General features: G+C 39.6%; 1 protein-coding gene across 1 annotated transcript in view; it reads right to left on the reverse strand.

The window, feature by feature from the left end:
• Positions 1–20,546, reverse strand: part of Klf8 (KLF transcription factor 8) — a 157,775-nt gene extending 137,229 nt beyond the window's left edge. Inside the window, exon 1 of the mRNA XM_052171580.1 lies at positions 20,404–20,546. The gene's annotated coding sequence lies outside the window, so the exon portion shown is untranslated. The remainder of the gene's footprint in view (positions 1–20,403) is intronic.
• Positions 20,547–20,834: the final 288 nt, after the last annotated feature.

Below are 20,834 nucleotides of genomic sequence, written 5' to 3' on the forward strand. Positions count from 1 at the left end.
TGTTATTTAAGAGTGCTTTTCACACTGGTACAGAGACTGCATATCCTTGGCAGAAGTGAGCAGACTAATATTTTACTGTATAAGATGGACAGACTATAACCTAATAAAGCACTTGAAGTCCTTACAGAAACATGACTGTACAGTCGGACTCTCAACTTCAGCTGCAGGACAAAATCACTAGAGTGGCTTAACATAGCCACAGTCCCCATACTATCCCAGACCAATCCCATCAGAATGGCTAGGGATCAGAGGATAGCTTTCATCACTTTAAGCCACTCTCAAGGTGTTTAGAAGAATACCACACATCACCCTCATTAGCTACCCAGACTTGGAAGTTCTTTTTGTTTTGTTTTGTTTTTCTGAGACAGGATTTCTCTGTATAGCCCTGACTGTCCTGGAACTCACTCTGTAGACCAGGCTGGCCTCAAACTCAGAAATCCGCCTGCCTCTGCCTCCCAAGTGCTGGGAGCACAGGCGTGTGCCACCACCGCCCAGTGACTTGGAACTTCTTAAAGCTTCCTTTATGAACCAGGAAATAAAACAAAAATGTTGTAGTTATAATTGCCTTCCTTTCCTTCAGAGTTTTATGTATATATCCCCATAAACCTGCCACAATCTTTTTTTCCACACAAAATAAACCAAAAGATATTGCTTTAATTGACTTGGCAATGCTTATTGCAATTATGTTCCACTTCCCAGGAGCTTTGGGACTATGATAGATAATCTTGAACTATCTCTATAGAATACATGATGATAAACCTCTGAAAATAAAAGAGGGCTCAGTGGGTAAAGGCACTTGCTGCCAACCCTGACGACCTGCATTCATATTCCAGAATCTATATGAAGGGAGGAAGAGACCAACTTCCACAAGTTGTACTCTGACAAACACACACTAAATCAATCAACTAATCAATCAATTAAGAAAAATCTTATAAGCCAGGCATTGGTGGTACACGCCTTTAATCCCAGCACTTGGGAGGCAGAGGCAGGTGGATTTCTGAGTTCAAGGCCAGCCTGGTCTACAGAGTTACTTCCAGGACAGCCAGGGCTACACAGAGAAGCCCTGTCTTGAAAAAACAAAAAAAAAGAAGAAAGAAAGAAAAAGAAAAAGAAAGAGAAAAAGGAAAAGAAAAAGAAAAAGAAAAAGAAAAATCTTATAAAGAAGTGAGATGAAAGGTCAGTGGGAGTGTGGCCACAGATAACAACTGGCCCTATACTTTTATAACTCTTCTGTAAACATAACCACTTCAACCAAATTCAGCTCATCAAGTATTAAAAACCTAGGATACACAAATAAGGTACTCTAGCCCACCGTGACATATGTAAATTCTGCTTTCAGGTTATTTTTCATGGACTATGAAGGGTTGATGCAAAAACATTCATAATTTTCACTGTAAGGCAGAGGCAGGAGAGGGAGAGGGAGATATTGATTCATGCAAGTCTCTCACTAGTAGAATGAAAGCTCTTTGAAAGTAAGGACACTTTGGTCTGGTTACCCACCTATTTTGCATTCATTCATGTATAAGTCACTTGAAGATATATAGAAACTACAATAATGAAAATCCATGTAAGTGCTTAGAAATTTGTTAAATTATAACCCACTGCTATGTGCTCTGTTTACTTCATTCAGCTCCTTTTCTGTACATGCCAATTTACTGTATGTACTGCCAATGTAGCAGTAACTTTTTCTGTATGCATATGTGCATGCATGCGCATGCATGCACATGCATGTGTGTGTGTGTGTGTATATGTATGAGAGAGAGAGCTCATATGTGCATATGTGTGTGATTATCCCCATAACTCTGGTTCATTGTTTGGTGTAGTATATATGCCATCAAAATATTAGAATTATGTTTTCTCATGATATTTAGAAGGTTTATATTTTCTTACCCAGTTACAATGAAGCTGGGAAGACGTTATCTGGTCTCCTTGTGCATTTGAATATTTCCTAGATAAGTCTCAAATCTTAATACTCAGAAAGAACCTTGGGGATTTTGTCGACTTTCCGATCCTCATTTTGTAGGTCTATGGTGGGCTTGAGATTATATATTTCCTGCAAGCTCCCAGCTGATACTGAAGCTACCCCATAGACCAGATGTGGAATAGTTGTCTGGATTTATTCTGATGGAAAAGAGAAAAATGGTGATTGTAGAAACCTGGCACACGACCTTAACCAAGAGATCCACGATCTCATCTCCAATAACATCACGTGCATATCATGTGTTTTCTGAAATGACACCAAGATAAGGGCCTATCAGTTCTGTGTGATTCTGCCCCACAATCCACAACCTCAATTCCATCAAGAGCTAAGATCAGATAATCCCAAATTAAGTGACAAAATGAAAACTAAATGCAGTGTGTATTTCTGGATTGGGCAGTAAACAGGACATCAGCTGACAACATGGGGAAAGTCAAATGGAATTTGTAGCTTAGTTAATAGCATCATATATCACTTCTATATTCATGGGGTATTGGCTAAAGCCCATAGTCTATAATCTACATGTTCATACAAATCTGTTGTAGTGTCTGCTCAGTACATCAGAGCTTATAATTACGATCCACAGTGGAACTTCTTAAACCTATAACACCTCTCTGTACATCAGCTTTTATTCTCCCTAGAATTCATATCCATATTCATTTTAACATTTGTTCATTTGTATAGGTGAGGATCTGACCTAGTTTGGGGAGGTTTCAATAAGGTATCAAAGTCATAAAAAGGAGATCAAATGACTTCTTAATCCTAAAACGTAGTATGTTTCTAAGGTTGAAGTTATTGAAATGTCCCTTTTTTCAAACGGTACTTTATTTTATGGTATAGCAATATGATTTATATATTAAACACTATAATAGTATGATGTGATATATTTAAAAAAAAAAAAAAAGAAAAGGAGAAATCTGTATCCTGGAAATGTTCTTTTTTGTTCAAGTCCAATTTGGGACAGACACCTCTGCTATACAAATAGTAAACGAGGGTGGGTTTTGTTGTTTTTATTTTTGTTTTGTTTTTGTTTTTTGGCACAGTGTTTGTCTGTGAAGCATTGTCTGTCCTGGAACTTTCTCTCTATATAGACATATCTGGCTTCCTGTCTCCCAAGTGCTGAGATTAAAGGCATGCACCACAACAGTAAAAAAGGGTACCTTTAAAGGGTAGAATACAGGATATTTTAGCTATAAAGCCCAGGCTCTGGTCCCAACTTTTAATCCCCTGTATACAACGGAAATGATCAATTTCTTGAAACTCTGTAACTGAGCATGTAGGAGAGCAAATGGCAAGTGTGCATCTCAGTAAACAGAAGAATAGGAAGCACAGGCGGATGACAAATGCTATGCATTCACAAAGACAGTCTTCGTGGAGCTCCTGGATGCCCCCTCTGGTCCTCTATGTCTGCAGACTCACAGGACATGTAATAGGAGCACACTTAAGAGACTCATCCATACGAGAATTCTATGCAAAATATTTCCTACAATCAATCCGTATTACTAACTGCTCACTTATTTCAGACTGTGTTCCATCCCAATTTCCCAATTCAGAGGTGTCACCCTGTGACCACAACTCTCTCTTATGTGGTCAACCATGCATTCAGCACTAAGAATGTGTTATTAAAGCAGGCAGGCATGGTTCTAACCTTCTTGAAAATTAGAGTCAGGCAGGTAGACTCCAGAACAGTCCTTGTCCTCACCAAAAAATAAACAAATAAAATAAAAATTGTCCTTCTCTTGAATGCTTCCTTGACAAAAATTTCATCCTCAAAGCTCAACTCAAGCCTTTAAATGTCACTGAAGTATTTTTCCAACCATTGTCACCCATATCATTCATCTTAAACCTGGATTCTTGGAGCATTTATCATCTGTCTGTTCCCTTCAAGTGGGGCATTCAGCACTGCCTGCTATAACTATTTCCTTATGAGCCTCACCCACCCCAGTGGACCATAAATATCTTCACGCCACATATTAAGCCATATTCATTCTTACCCTACTGCCTGGCATAGTGCCTGGCATGTAGTAAATGCAACAGATGGTGCAATTGCTGCTGTTGCTGTTGATTAAGATAGTGTAGTACACTGTGGGGGGTATTTATAGTGATGCTACAGTATGCTATTGCTTTTCTTGGTTTACACCCACACCCTCACATTTATCATCCCTTCACTGTTTTCTCTGGCCAATATCCATGCCTCTTTCCAAAACCAGTGAAATGCCACCCTCTTTCTGCACCAAGTTCTTAGCTCACTGAGGAAAAGACACACAGTTTCTTAGTTAGAAATGCTACATGGCTGGGCTGTGGTGGCGCCCACCTGTAATCCCAGCACTCTGGGAGGCAGAGGCAGGTGGATTTCTGAGTTTGAGGCCAGCCTGGTCTACAGAGTGAGTTCCAGGACAGCCAGGGCTATACAGAGAAACCCTGTCTCAGGGGGGAGAAAACAAATCCAAAAAAAACCCCAAATCCAAGAAATGCTACAATACAACCATGAAATGCATGGAACCACAACCACTGACATAATAGGAAGCCTTCAAGACAAAGAGGAGCTGGTTTTTATACATGCTTTCACTTGGTCCGCCCTTGTTTATTTGTTATTACAAAATCCCTCCAGCATGGATCAGTGATTAAGAGCCCTTGCTGCTCTTCCAGAAGACTAAGGTTCAGTTCCTAACACCCATGCAGCAGCTCACAACTACCTGTAACTCTAGCTCCAAGGGATCTAGTACATCCTCTTCTGACTTCTAGCACGTACTTGATATGTATACATGCATGCAAGCAAATACTCACACACAAAATAAAAATGAATAAAAAATACCCACCATCACATTTATGCTCCAGAAAGACCTTCTTTCTCTCTGTGCACTGACTGCATAAACAGATACTAAATGTTCACAGTGGGCTATATACCATTTCAAGTACTGGAGAAAACACCATTGAACACTAACAAACAGAAGATACAGCCTTTGTGAAGGGGTAGTCAATAGTGAGAAACAAACAATAAGTTAAATAAATAAACAGTTGCTGGATACTCTTCGGTAATAAATAATATATACATGCAGGGCAGTGGTGGTGCACAGAGGCAGGCAGATCTCTGCGTTTGAGGCCAGCCTGGTCTACAGAGTGAGTTCCAGGACAGCCAGGGCTACATAGAGAAACCCTGTCTCAAAAAGCCATATGTATATATATATATATATATATATATATATATATATATATACACACACACACACACATACACATAATACACATATATAAATATATAATATACTAGTTGGAAGAAGCAAAGGAGATTAAGAATATCAGGATTGACAGACATTTTAGGCAGAAGGATGTAAATGCAATATCCAGGGAAAATGTCTAAGCATAAACAATAAATGACAAGTCAGACTAGAAGTATTTACTGATCCCTGCCTCATCTTTACACTGCACATGAATAGTATATATCTTTACAGAGATCCAATTGTTTCGGGTTGAGTTGTGTTCTCCCAAAGGCTATCTTGATGCTCTGTGTAGATTACAAATTTAACACGTTTATGAAAATTCCATGCCAAGAGAATCATTATTAGTCTTGATTCAAAGGAACAGAGAAGAGCAGAATTGAAAGAGGGAAGTGAAGAGACAGGGTGTGTCTACAGAGGCCTGGCCCAAACACTTCATTTCCAGAAGTAGGAGAGGCTTCTTAGATTGGCGGGAACAGCAAATCTAAGAAGCCTAGGGGGACAGAGAAACAAACCACAGAATTATTCTCAGGCTTTGACCTCTAATACAATGTTCCTTGACCTGCTTTGACCCCAAGGCCCCTTTTATTCTTTTAGCTTGAAGGATTTTGGAATGACAATGACAGTTTTGTTCCCATCCCAGGGTTTCTTAGTTTTCCCTCTAGGAAATGCAAATGCAAATGCAAATGGAAAAGCATTTTGCCCTTGGGAGGTGGGAGCCTCTCAATCAACCATATCTTATTGAAATGAATGACAGATGAAATTTAGGACTTTTGTATTGATTTTATTTAGTTGACATTTTAGACTTAGAACTGATGCTTGGACTGGGTTAAGACCTTTGAGAAGACCAGAATAGGTTGAGAGTATTTTCCCATATGAAGGACATGCATTCTGGAGAGCTGGAGAACATGCCCTTGTATCCCCTTGTATCCCAACTCAAAATATGTTCCTGGTATTTGACATCAGACCTTGCCAATGTGACCTTCCTAGGAAATAGTGACTTTGCAGATAAAATCAAGATGAGGTGATTAAAGCAGACCTTGGTTCAATATGATTATGTTCTTACAAGAAGACAGAGAAACATACATACAAATGAAAACACAGAGCATCAGTTATCCTGTCACAAGCCAAGGAATACATAAGGATATAAGAAGCTGAAAATGTCCAGGAAGGATCTTAGCCTAGAGGTCTATGTGGGCCCCTGGCCTTGCAAGCATGTTGATGCCAGGCTTCTACATTACAGAATTATTAGAATGAATTTCTGTTTTAAGCTGTGGCCATAGATATTCTACTCAGGTTCTGCCTGCACTATAATCACAGAAACAGGTCATTTACATACAGAAATTTTGAACCATGCTGAATACTCAGTATAAGAGACATGAAAGAATGTGTATTTCATTAGAAAGTTAGGAGGCCACATTTGGTAGCATGAATGGTGCTTAAAATAGTATTTGTGGTATGATAGCAGGAAACCAAGTATATTCATTTATGTGATATATCTTTGTGAGTCTGTATATATCAGGATAACAAATTCTGAATGTATATATTTATAAGTTTATAGACACACATAAATAATTTATATAGTGCTGACAACAAACATGTAAAACAATATACAACCTATCAAGATGTTACAAACTATGTAGATGATTGCCCGAAACTAGATTTATTCATACATTTGTTTATTCATTACTTCAATGGGCAAATATTCCCTGGATTTCTCTTATACTGTATACATTGAAGGCAGACAGGACCAAGATATTCTGAGATAACTCAGTCTAAAGGTATGGGAGTCCAGAGGCTCCTATAGGTAGGTCTATGATGGAATTTCTGCTCACTGTAAGGCAGTAAGAAGGAAATAGGAAATGACCGGTGAATACTTACAAAAAAAGAGGTCTGTCACATCTGAATCTGCCACTTTGCTAACTTCAGCAAGTAAAAATGGCATGACATATCATTTAAGGTACTACTTGTGGGATCTAGAGACAGGGAGATTTAGTTAACGTCACTATTTCTACATTGACTTATTTCATAACACGAGAAATGGAATTTCATAGGTTTGTATTAAGCAGATTCAACAAAATAACATTTACACAGAGGGGAGGGAAAAACAATACTGGGCATTCAGAAGCTTGTGCTGCTCTGACCCTTGACTACTCAACAAGAGGCTGTTTTGCTGGAATATTTTTCCCACTCCATGAATGTGCTGTTTCTGACTAGCAGAGGTTGAAATACAAATTTAGATTCCCGAGGTTAAACCTACCCAATCATGAATATTATATTTTACATTCCCTGGCAGAGTCAAAAAAGGACAAATTTAACGCAAGTGCCCCAAATGCACTTTTAAAAAACAAGAGAAAGCTTGAAGGATATTAAAGGTACTACTCACTGGGCATCATAAACATGCTCACATGCACGACAGCATAGCTGAAAGGGAAGAACTCAAGTGGTAGATTCCAGTGATGCTGAAGAGGAGTTTTCAGGCTCTCAAATGTTACATCGAGACGCTATCAAATTATCTCAAGTAAATTCACCAACTTGTAGGTATTATGAGTGGAAGGGCCAGGCAAGAAATAGTCTGAATGATGTATCTTTAAAAATCTGTGGGTTTCCCACTTCAGCTAAGGAGTAAATTGTCCACTGTCCCCTCTATGCCCTGGGACAAGAGGACCTCAGTATCATTCAGATACCGTTGGCATGCTGTAAAAGAGAGCTCATTGTAAACAGTTTTTACCTCTCCCTAATTAACATCTATGAAATATTTGAATCAGCCTCACTTCTCCTTTTCGACCAATAAAAACTGTATGAATAATGCAATAAATTGGCTTTTAAGTTATATAAAGCTTTCGTAAAGCAATCATCCCACAGGTTCAAAATTTGACTTAAATCTATTTACAAGGAAACTTGGACGTAAATACAGTAATAATTCAAGGAAATAAAATTGTGTCTAACCAAGATATCATAGGCTCCTCTGCTGTACTTTCATAGGCTAAGTTGAGCTATAAAAAGCAATTCAAAATCAAGGAACTGTCTCCAGAAATGATTATAAGCAGAGAATATAAAAAGAAAGTACAAGAAATAGTAGGATTAAAGTCTGCATTTGGTCACTAACAAGCTCTGTGACCTTGATAAAGTCATTAAACATATTTAAATAGCAATCGCTTGACCTTTAAGGAAAACACAGTTGAGGAAGTGTTATCTTTTTTTCTGTCCTTACTACTCAGTGGGTGATCTATTCAGGGACTACTGCACCACTCAGACTTTAGAAAGGAGCACTTAGTTCCCCAGGCTCCAGCCCAGAGCTCCAGTACTCAATTTGCATCACAAGTAAGACAACCGGAGGGGAGGTGTTAGGTGTTTTAAATGTAACAGAATAACAGAGACCGGGAAAATTATCCCCTGAAAAGTCCTCACTGGTTAGCAAAGGAATAAGGCCTCAGGAGACATATAGCAGTCCTTAGCTAAAAGAAGCCAGGCATAACAGAGTCCAGTGAGTTTGGAATAGAATGATGAGATCCAGTGGCATTCTATGTAAATGAACCGTAACAACTGTAACAGGAACTCAGCAGTCAGAGAAGCTATCTCTAGCCCCAAGCTATGACCTTCTAAGAGAGAGGACATCAATAAGAGAGAGGACATCAATGGATACGCCAGGGCAGAAATATCTAAGATTCATTTGAAACCTTGGATTCATATCAGCTTCCCATTTCTTTTCACGTAATCTGACTTTTCCTTGGTTTAAATACATATTTCAGTTGACTTGAGTTAGTTAAAATGTTAGTACCACCACTATCAGTATTAGAGGGAACCGTTTATCTTGGCTCATGTTATTTCAGAGGTGTCAGTCCATTGTGGCAGGTGGGTGTGATAGAGGAATTCAGCCTTGGCAGTGGGCCAAGAGGCTGAGGTGAAGTGTCACCACTCTACAACTTCCCATTTCATAAACTCAGTCCATTCTTAAGATCTAGTAACCAGTACTTGGGGCAGAAACACATGAATCTTGGTGAGTTCCAGGCCAGCTTGGTCTATATAATGAGTCCTAGGACAGCCTGAGCTACATAGTAAGACCCTGTTTTAAAACAACAACAACAAAAGATCTAGTCACATTATAACCAAAAGATATTAACTTCGATTAGTAAATAAAATGTTTAAAGTGGAAACTCCTGCTCATGTTCTAGTGACTATCACCATGGAGCCATAGAGATGAGATATATTTAGTTTGTTTGTTTGTTTTGTTTTTCAAGACAGGGTTTCTCTGTATTACACTGGCTGTCCTGGAACTCACTCTGTAGACCAGGCTGGCCTCGAACTCAGAAATCCGCCTGCCTCTGCCTCCCAAGTGCTGGGATTACAGGAGTGTGCCATCACTGCCCGGTGAGATGAGATATATTTTAAGAAAGGCTTTATGTGTATTCTGTCACTTATTTTGTTTGTTTGTTTGTTTTGTTTTGTTTTTGTTTTTCAAGACAGGGTTTCTCTGTGTATCCCTGGCTGTCTTGGAACTCTCTCTGTAGACCAGGCTGGCCCTGATCTCAGAGATCCACCTGCCTCTGTCTCTACCACCACCCAACATGAACTCTATCTCTTATACACTGACAATGAATTCTAATTTGGAGAAAACATAGTTTAAAGCCACAGACATGTGCAAACAGATAGTGGTACATAGGTCTTTGAATTGTGGCCTGCCAGGAAGTTTTCTATCTTACTATTTCCTCATATTATTTCATTAAAATGGCAGTGTCATCCAAAGTTAGTAATCCATCTTGACTTGTTGCAGAATATTTGATCACACTGTGAACTCCAAGATTATGTTATTTACTGGGGGGAAAAACTTCTAGTTGTAGTTTGGCTCGGCCCTTAGAACACACCTTTAATACCAAACAATGAAGGTATAGTTAAGTTTGTAGAAGAAAGCAGCCATGTTTGAAAGCGATGTCTAATTGAGAGGCAGACAGACTGGTGAATCAAAGAAAGATCTGACAGAACAGGAAATGCTCAACTCTCAAAAGAAGAGAGGAAAGGGACAGGGACAGTTTTACAGAGACCAGCTGAAGAGAAAGGACAAATTAAACACAGGTGAAGACCAACTGAGCCAGAGAATGAGAAGGAGTCAGAAGATTAGAACAGATTGCTGGAGTTAATAAGATAGGGGGTCTTTCAATACCAAACAGGGCAATTCAAAGGCTGAAAGAAAAGCCAGATTTCTCTCTAACCTTCACCATCCTTATCTAAAAGATGGGCATAACTTTATTGCAAATTTAAAATTATTGAAAAGTATGCAAAGGGCTTTGCATGGTCACCAGCATAAAGTAAATAATCAATAAATTATAAAGGATTGTCTGTTTCCCAGCTGAGGATATCTTATAAAAACTGGAGTCTTACAGTTTTGTGTTCCCAAGCTGTAGCTAAGAGCTGATTACACAGGGTTCTGGTATATGCTGAATAAATGAATGAATGAATGTATGAATGAGATAGAGGCTAAATGTTTCTTTCATTATCTCTGCATTATAAGTAGAAATGGCTAATCTATATGATAGATTTTTTTAATTTATTACTATTTTATGGTCATTGATGTTTTGCCTGCATGTATGTCTGTGTGTGTTAGATCCCCTGGAACTAGAGTTACAGACAGTTGTGAGCTGCCATGTATATCTTGGGAATTGAACCCAGGTACCCTAGAAAAGCAGCCAATGCTCTTAACTGCTTAGCCATCTCTCCAGCCCCTATATGAGTAGATTTAATTAAACCAAAGATACACCGAAGATACTCTAACCTAGTTTTAATCTGTTATCTGCAATCACACACACGTGCACACACATGCACATACAGTGAGAGTCTGCATGCTATTAAAATATCCAGCTTTCCACACTCTCATTTCCAAAATACCTTGAAAACATTAACCAGAGAGGTAAAGACTAACGATGAAAATTAGCAAAGGACTGTGAAAATGCAAAATATGTAAATATATCACAATCAAAAGAATAAACATTAAAATATGCACACTGGCTATTCTAGCAAGACACACATTCAATGCAAATCCTGTTAGGATGCCAATGACATTCTTTTCATGGATAGAAAAAAAAACATAAAATTTGTATATAAACAAAAAAATTCCTAAATACTCAAAGCTATCTTACAGAAAAAGAAAAAAAAAGGTGTCACACTACCTGGCTTCAAAATATACTATTAAACTGTAGTAATCTGAATAAAAGCACAATCACATTCCAATTGTTAAAAATGACCTAAAAATAGATATAGAGACTAATGGAACAAAATAAGAGAGCATAAAAGTAAGCTCAGAGAGTTACAGACAATAGACTTCTGGCAGACATTCTAAGAGAATGAGTCTAAGAAATGACAGTCTTTCTAGAAATGATGCTAGGAAAATTGAATATACATGCAGTTACAGAGATCAACTCAAAACTGTTTAAAGAGTTATTTGAGTTAAATTTAAGAACCCAAACTGAAACTATTAGGGAAAAAACCCACTTCAAGACATTGAAATAAGCAAGGAATTTTGGACAGGTACCCAAAAACATGGGAAGAGAAAAGGAAAGAAAAGAATGTGATTTTGCATCAAACTAAAAAGTGTCTGCACAGCAAAATAAACAACAGAAGGCAATCCAGGGAACTGGAAAGATATTTGAAAGTATTGTATTTAATGAATAGTTAACATGTAGAGCCTAGGGCTGGAGAGGTGGCTCAGAGGTTAAGAGCACTGACTGCTCTTTTGGAAGTCCTGAGTTCAAATCCCAGCAACCACATGGTGGCTCACAACCATCTGTAACAAGACCCCTCTTCTTGTATCTGAAGACAGCTACAGTGTACTTACATATAATAAATAAATCTTTTTTTAAAAGCATGTAAAGCCTAAAAACTCAACAGCGCAGAGGCGTGGTGGCACACACCTTTCCTCCCAGCACTCATGAGGTTGAGGCAGGTCTCTGAGGCCAGGCTGGACTACATAGTGAGATTCAGGCAAACCAAGGCCACACAGAAAGGCCCCATCTCAAAAAAGTCCTCAATAACAAAAAATAAATAATACTTAAAATTTAAAACTTTATTTTATTAATAATAAAGCTGGGTTTGGAGACACATGCCTTTAGTGCCAGCACTTGGGAGGCAGAGGCAGGTGGATCTCTGAGTTAAGAAGCCCAGCCTGGTCTACAGAGTGAGTTCCAGGATAATAAGACCCTGACTCAAAAACTAAAGTTTTATTAATAATGGATTTAAATGAACAGTTTTCAGAAGAAGCCATACAATTCACTAGCATGAGAGGAATCTAAAATATGTCACATCAAATGAACTAAACCAGGCACATCAATGAGTGTATGAGTACTGTACTGTACATTACATTACTGTATGAGTATACTCATGTAAAATCTAAAAGGGTTAATGCTATATGAATTGAGCATTCAATGTTCATTCCCAAGGCCAGGGTGGATAAGAAGGAAAGGATGGGACATGGCTTATTAGTGATTACAAAGTTTTAATCAAGTAAGTAGTTTGGGTGTATCATTACTCATTAGAGTAACTGTAAACAACAGTAATGCACTGGTTATTTCTAAAGTCTACTAGAAAGGATTTTGAATAAATTCATCATAAAATGGTAACTATTTGAGGGGGAAAATACATTCATCTTTTTTTAAATGGTAAATAATATAAGTATTTAATCTAACACTTGCTACCCCTAAATATGTATAATTTTATGTCTTCATATATAATTTAAATGAAAATAAATAGATTTAAATTTTACAAAGAAGTCCAGATTTCCATGTGATAAAAATATAGGTGGCTTAAGTGTCAGGATTAGGCTCAATTCAGCATTAGTATAATTCTTTGAAGCTCAGATATTTTCCTGAACTACTACAAAGGAAGAAACCTGTGGCCTTTTTCTCCAGCAGCTGTTTTTGCTTCACCACTGGAAGGAATTTCCTAAGCTCACTCCTTCTCTAATTCTACTCCACCCGCCTTCAACCCACATGACAGTTGTGCTTAGTCCAGCCTTGTTTATACAGTTCTGTTGTTCCTGATTGGAATATCCTTTTCCCTTCAACCTAGCTATCCAAGTCCAATTTATACTTCAACATACAGCAAGATTTCAGAAAACTTGAATTGGGTATTGTGATATACCAACGAGTTTGCCAAAAAAGAGAAAACTGAGATGAAATGGTGGGATGAAATAGAAAATGAGAGGACTTTTTAAATGTTTGCAGTGCTAGGGATGGGAACTGTTTGGTTGGAAACCCTGTACAAGCTAAGAAAACCTGTTCACTCTTCCTCCCATGACCCCACCCGTGTGCAAGAACTCCAGCTAAGACCACATCTCTCCTCATCTGCTTTTTTATAATACACAGATACAATCTCATCTCCTAGTTTACAAGTCATCACCTGTGCCCAAGACCTATAAAAACCCCTTGCTTTAGCCCGGGCATGTGAATGAAACACATGTTAGCGCATACTCAGCCCATAACAGAGAACACAGATATTGCAGACAGACAAGAACAACAACAAAGAACCTGTTTTAATAAGCCACATTTGATATGGTAAAAAAAAAAAAAACATAATTTTGAAGGTAAAGGAAAAGAGTGTAGTAACTGATGCTGTTAGGTCATTGTTGATCGAAGGACAAAAATGGAAATGGAAGGTTTGATAATATAGAAAAGGTGTTAGACACACCACATGTAAGAGGCTGAAATGTCCATTCGGTTAACAGATGGATGGTCTAAGCTCAGAAGAAACATTCGTTTGGAAATGGAGACTTGCCATGCAGACAGACATCATCCTACAAGTGGCAGTAGAAACATTTAAGGATTATAGAGCGGCAAGAGAAGTGAATGCAAAGAACAATCAGGCAAGTGGCAATCCGAGAAATAATACTGACATGAAAGGTAAAGAAGGGGAGGCTCTAGAGAAAGGCTAGTCTGTAACCCTGAATATAACCGTTAATTGGGTTAAAGACCTAAACTAGAGCACTAGGCAGGATAGAGCCTATAGTAGCTGGTAAGAGCATTTCAGTAAGGATTTCAAATGACAGTAAAGAAAAAGTGAGTTTTAGTGTGTGTGTTAACAAAGAAAGATTGCTTGAGACTGGGAAAGAAAGTATATGCTAAAAAAGTGTATCGGAGCCGGGCGGTGGTGGTGCACGCCTGTAATCCCAGCACTCTGGGAGGCAGAGGCAGGCGGATTTCTGAGTTCGAGGCCAGCCTGGTCTACAGAGTGAGTTCCCGGACAGCCAGGGCTACATGGAGAAACCCAGTCTCGAAAAACCAAAAGAAAAAAAAAAAAGAGAGAGAGAGAAAAGTGTATCGGTTACTTTCCTGTTGCTATGACAAAATGCTATGAACAAGGCAGCCTATAGAAAAATGGGTTTATTTGGGATTATGGTTTCAGAAAAGTAAGACTTCATCATGGTGGGGAGCTATGGCAGCAAGTGGCAGTCGTGGTGGTCATAGTAGTGAGCTCAAATTCACATCTTAAACCATAACACTAAGCAGAAAAAGCAAATAGAAAGTAAGGTGAGACTATAAACACTCAGTGCCTGTTCCCAGTGATAGGCTTCCTCTAAGAAGGTTCCATCTCCCAAAGGATCCACAACCTCCCAACAGTCCCACCAACTGGGAGCCCAATGTTCAAATACCCAAGCCCCTGGGACATACATATTTCTCATTCAAACTATCACAGAAGATAAAGCAGGTTGAGACAACAGTGTACAGATTTTGTACACTGCGTGCCAGATAGATGTCTGTCTGCCACTTGCAAGCTTTGGAAGTTTGGGCAAGTTGCTTGGTTTCTCCTGTGCTCCATTTATAAGACAGGAAAAAATAATGGCACCTGCTTCGAGGGATTATTGTGATCAGAGTGTGCATTGATGCATCTAAAAAGTGCTTACTAGGCAATCTGGTGCATGGTAGTATACCATGTAGGCATGGCCAGATGAGAGAGGAGAACAAAAAGGTGAAGAGGACAGAACAAGAGGACATCCGGTGATAGATCAAAATCCCATAGGACTCAAAAGAAAATAAACCTTCAGACTAACTAGCAATGTGATCTTTAGTATTTTACTTTCCTGTGTCTCGTCTCTGAACTAGAGATGATAATAGTGTCTACTATCCTACAAAGTAATTATGACTATTAAATAACATAGTGCACACTAAACAAAGAATATTTAAGCTAAAAGAAGGGTGGACAGATGATGAATGTAATACGAACACTGAGGGATGACATTGGAATGAGCTTCTGACATGGGATGCTAACGGGCACATCGTTCTTACCTTTCACACAAAAACAGGGAACTTCTCTTATTGAAAGCAGGCTATTATTTCCTAAGGTGTGTTAGACCTGGAGTGAACCTCTAAATTTTAAAGCAGTGCGCAAACTGGAAGGACTTGTTCACATCTGTTTCACTGGGTCCCACCCCTAAGAGTTTCTGAACCAGTTCATCTAAGGTGGGGCCTGAAATCTGACTTTATTTTCTGGTTTTTTGAGACAGGGTGTCTCTGTATAGCTCTGGCTGTCCTCCAACTCAGAGATCTGCCTGCCTCTGCCTCCCCTGAGTGCTAGCTAGATTAGAGGCTTGTGCCACTACACCTGGTTGAAATTTGACATTCTTAAAAGGTTTTCACTGTGAATAGATATATAAAACAGCCTTGTCATGAAAAGAAAAAAAGAAAAAGAAGGTTTTCAGGTAATGAGGTTGCTTCTGGTTTGGCTATGATACTAGAGTAACCTCAGATCTAAGTGCTAGGCAAACCTTGCTTCTACATTAGAATCACCTGAAGACTATTTTGAAAAATCCTTTTTTTCAGGTCACTCCTGCAGTAACCTAATCTGAATCTTTGCGGATAGGCCAAGGTATCAAAATTTTCTTAATATATTCCTCAAGTGAGTCTACTATATAGCCAATTGAGAATTATCTAGGGAAGATGCATCCAACATAACACCTACCTTCCCCCTAATGAGGATCTGCAATGAGAAGGGGGATTTTCAAGGCCTAAAAGGTATGGAACTTTCAAATTATAAAATGGAGATGCTAAAACTCTTGTTACATTTTCCCCTGTGGATGCTGGGTCTTTTTCTCTCACTTTTAATCCCCTTCTCATTTTTCTCTTTCTGAATTCACTAGGCTAGGGATAGATCGAAATTGGAAGCTTCTACTTGGACGACTTGGAAAAAAGCAAACTGAACAACCAACTTAAGAGAAATAATGTACTAGCAGTACTGAATGTTTAAAAAGATTTCCAAGCAAATACTTCATATTTCTATGATAAATAGCACTATATAATCTGTGACACTTCTGTAATTAAAGCTAAGAATTTTCCTAGTGCTAATAAATTTATTGTGATTTTTTTTTTTTTTGTTAAAATGCACTGGAGCCGTTTGTGTTTAAGTATTTTCATATGTGTATGAAACCACGTTCAGATAATTATGTTTATAACAGTCACAATAAAATTAGGTCCTGGATGGCATGAACAACTCAGCAAAAGCTTTCCTAAGATTTTCTACAAGGAGCATTGTAGCCAAAATGACAATCTACCTCAGCTTTGTCAAGATGAGCAGTCCGACACTCTTTAGTGAAGTAGAATGTAAAATGATTGGTGATGGTTTTCATAAAAAAAATGCATCCTTTACATACAAGCAACAAAAATGTACTCAGCCAATTATATTTACATATTTGTGCATATGCATACATATTGTGTGTAACAGGAATAATCAGAGGAAAAGATGCTATCTATTTGTGGGAGTGGTTTAAAAAAAAAAGAGTATCAGCCGGGCGGTGGTGGCGCACGCCTGTAATCCCAGCACTCTGGGAGGCAGAGGCAGGCAGATTTCTGAGTTCGAGGCCAGCCTGGTCTACAGAGTGAGTTCCAGGACAGCCAGGGCTACACAGAGAAACCCTGTCTCCAAACAAAAAACAAAAAACAAAAACAAACAAACAAACAAACAAACAAAAAGAGTATCTGAGAGGGGCAGAAGGGAAGAAGAAACGCCCTGGAAGAGGGCAGAAGAAGTGAAGCAATTCTACTGCAATTAAAAACAAAGGAAATTACAATATTAAAGAACTGGAAAAAATGCATCCTAACCCCCTTCAGAATAAAAGCCAAAATATTCAATTTCCTCTATCTCCCTGACCTCATGTCAGGGATGATGTTACACCCCCCCTTCCTTCCCTTCCTTGATTTCTTGGACAACCTTACTATGTACCTCAAGCTAGTGTTTAAATTGCTGTCTTTCAGCTTCCAAAGTACGAGGATACCAGGTATTTACTTTCATGGCTGGCAATAATTTGCCTCCTGCTCTTCCTGGAATATACCAAGTAGAATAGCTTTCTCAAATATCCTTGTGACTGTCTCCCTTATTTCATGAGATATATTGTTCTTTATCATATCAAAGAGGCTTTCCTTAAATATTCTATATTAATTTGCTCTCAATAACACGTCCCACTGTCTTCCAAATTTGGAGCCTCACCAAACTTATCTTTGCTGTCTATTCCCTTCAAGAGCACTTCTCACAATCTCCAAGATGGTGCAATGGTACAGAAAAGATTTTTAGCATACATTTGTTAAATGAGCAAATGACCAGCTTGACATGATATAATTTTGTGTTGCAATTTTCTTATTTGCAGCTTCCTATTCTTGAGGCCTGAGTAAGAACCAGAATAGGATTTAACCAACACTGTCCAAATTTTTCTAGTATAAGAAAGTCTAGGCATTCCAAGAGGCAATTTGAGGGTTGGAACTAGTGCTATAGAATTACAGAAATAGAGGGCAGAGAGAAGCAGAGGCAGGGGCAAAGGGGAAAGGAGGGGAAAGGAAGGGAGAAAGGAGAGAGGAAAGGAAAGGAAGGTGGGAGGGAGGGAGGGAGAGAGAGAGAGACAGAGACCGAGCAGAGACAGAAAGCCCAGAAGGTTTTTGTTTGGTTTCTGAAATTATCTCTCATGAAACCACTTTTCCTTGTCCTAAATGAAAATTCTAGTAAGCAGAATGACACCGAAGTGCTGTGGGAAAGCTACTTAAAACCCTTGGAGAAAAATTCTACTCTTTCCTTGAGTACTCCTTAGTAGGTTCATAAAGCTTTCCTTGTCCTATAAAAGCAAAACGCACATTTCAACAGCAGTATGACAGCTAAGAGTTTCCTAGTTCCCATATATACAACTAGAAATTCCCCCACAAAGATAATCGAACTAGCCACGAACACCAAGAGATGAGCAAATGTTAGAAGAGAAACACTGCAGCCCCTAATAAATGACACAGAATACCAAAGGCAGAATACCGGCTGTGGAATCAACACATAGTTCCTTCCCCGCCCTCCATTCAAGGGGGGTATGGCATGCACAAGTGGCTTTTGACTCAATAACAAGACTACACTCCCAAGCAGTCAAAACCAACTAAGTATGTTTCTGTTGAATGTGTGCTTTCCTTTGTTTTCAGGAGGCCATAGGGGAAAATGTTTAGTCCTTTTTTTATCTTAATTCCTTTCCAAACTCAATAATATGGGCTGTCTGGAATAAGACTGTTTTCGAGTTTAGATGATCTATGGAGGAGACACAGAATAGAGGACTATGCTTTGCTTTAAAATGTTGTCAAGGAACCTACAACAGACACCATCCCCGGATGAGAACTGGTACTGAAGATGGAGTAAATCCCAGCATAGTAGAGAAGAAAGCGACTCTGGACTTTACATTTAATACTAGAGGCAGCTAGCTGCAGACTGATGGGAACTGGGTCATTCCTTCACCCACACAGAGCGTTTCATGGTAAAATGATAGCCCTTAAACCTCGACAACAATTTCATTTCTTTGGTTTGTGGACTAAAGCTCTATCCACAATCCTGCCACCCTCCCTAATCAGAAACAAAGGCGAAGCATGTAAAAGATGTCATTGGTCCATAAAAGCCATTTCTAATGAATGGTTGCTATACCAACTCTTTCTTTATCTAATGGGAAGGAGCTAATGAGGCCCTTTTTCCCAACACAATGTAGCAGGTAAGACAGCAATAGGAAAATCAGAGCATCCAGGATGGCCTCAGCTATCCTACTGAAGTATTCAGTCCTGTTCTCTTCCAAATGCTTTTTCTTTTCAAGACACAGTCACATTCTCTAGCTCTGGCTGTCCGGAAACTCACTATGTAGACCAGAACGGCCTTGAACTCAGAGATCTACCTGCCTCTGCCTCTTGAGTGCTGAGATGACAGGCACACCCACTTTGCAAGCCATTTTGACTTGCTACATGTTTTCCAACCTGAGCTCCCAGTTCCTTTGATTTGAGTATATGGATTTCCAGCAATAACAGAAAGAAAACACATGTGAACTAGGAGAGAATATGTTAGAGATGGTTGGCAAATGTTAAAATCAAATTCAACATTCCTCTCCCTATTCAGGGAGGAGATCTTGGCCACCAATCAGCTAAAAAAGGAGTCAGTAGCAACATTCTGCAGGGCCTTGAGATCTTACACACAATGTCCAGCTGCATGATCTGCCACAGGCAATGAAGTTGGCATTAAATAAATATCTGTAGAATTGATTAATTTGCTCAACATCATCTACATGGTCATGTTGCATCTGAATGGAAATGCTACCCTTCAGCTAAAACTACAGAACCAACTGACTCTGTGGGTAACTAATGTGCATATTGGCATAAATGCCCACATTGCACTTCTAAAAATCCACTGGGTGTTAGAACCAAGCTTGAAGGGTAACCTGGGAGAGGGAGGAGCTGTCCTCTGCACATAAATTCCTTCCAATAAACAGGTAGTGTTACAAGGTAAGACACTGATATTCTTTAAACTGAATTTCCTGTCCAAGTATAGACGTCCCCTAGGTAAAATTGTGCACTGTCTCTTTAAGAAGCCAGGCAAGATGGAGCCCTCCCAGCTCGAAGCTAGAGGTTTTGAGCAACCTGATAGGGATGCTGGAGTGTGACAAAAAGAAAGAATGCCAGAAGGATGGTAGCAACCCGCAACACCAGGAGTGGAAATAGAGGCTGTAAACACATATCACGCTTCAGTGAGCACGAACTGGTCGCGTGGCCACTCTGGGCACCAGAGCACCACCCTCCACCCCTCTCCTCCGCCCTACTCCACCCTGCCCCACCCTTCTTTCCTCCTGGAGTGAGCCACCAGCAGAACTGCGGCCATGTCCCCGCCCCCTCCGAGACCCCGAGAGGGCAGCCGAAGGCGAGGTGCTGGCCGGGCAAAATGAAAGGGACTTACTTTGGGGTTCTGCGCCTCCGAAGGCATCCTCTCCTTGCAGCCCCTGTCAGGGGTAGGGGTAGGGTAGCGCGCACGGGGTCCTCGCTGCCTCGCGCCACGAACCGAGCCCAGGGAGACTTAGAGAGATGCCGGTACACTCGATATTACTGATCTTAAGGCGAGACAGAAGGGTATGAAGGAGTTAGCCAGTGGTGGGGGTGGTGGTAAGATCTAAACCCCTCCTTTCCCCCTCATTCGCACGAGCGTCCCTCGCCCAGCGTTAAGGATTTCAGGGGCAATGGTTTTCTTTTTTTCCCTTTTGGTTTCTCCCAGCTGCCTGTCCCAGACCCCACCCAGCGGCTCCACCCCATCCACTGCTACACATTCTGTCAATCACCAGCCCCTTTAAAGCTGCATCACACAACTTAGCTTTTCCTCCCTCTTTGATGGGC

The sequence above is a fragment of the Apodemus sylvaticus genome, chromosome X, assembly GCF_947179515.1.
Source record: "Apodemus sylvaticus chromosome X, mApoSyl1.1, whole genome shotgun sequence".
Lineage (NCBI taxonomy): Eukaryota > Metazoa > Chordata > Mammalia > Rodentia > Muridae > Apodemus > Apodemus sylvaticus.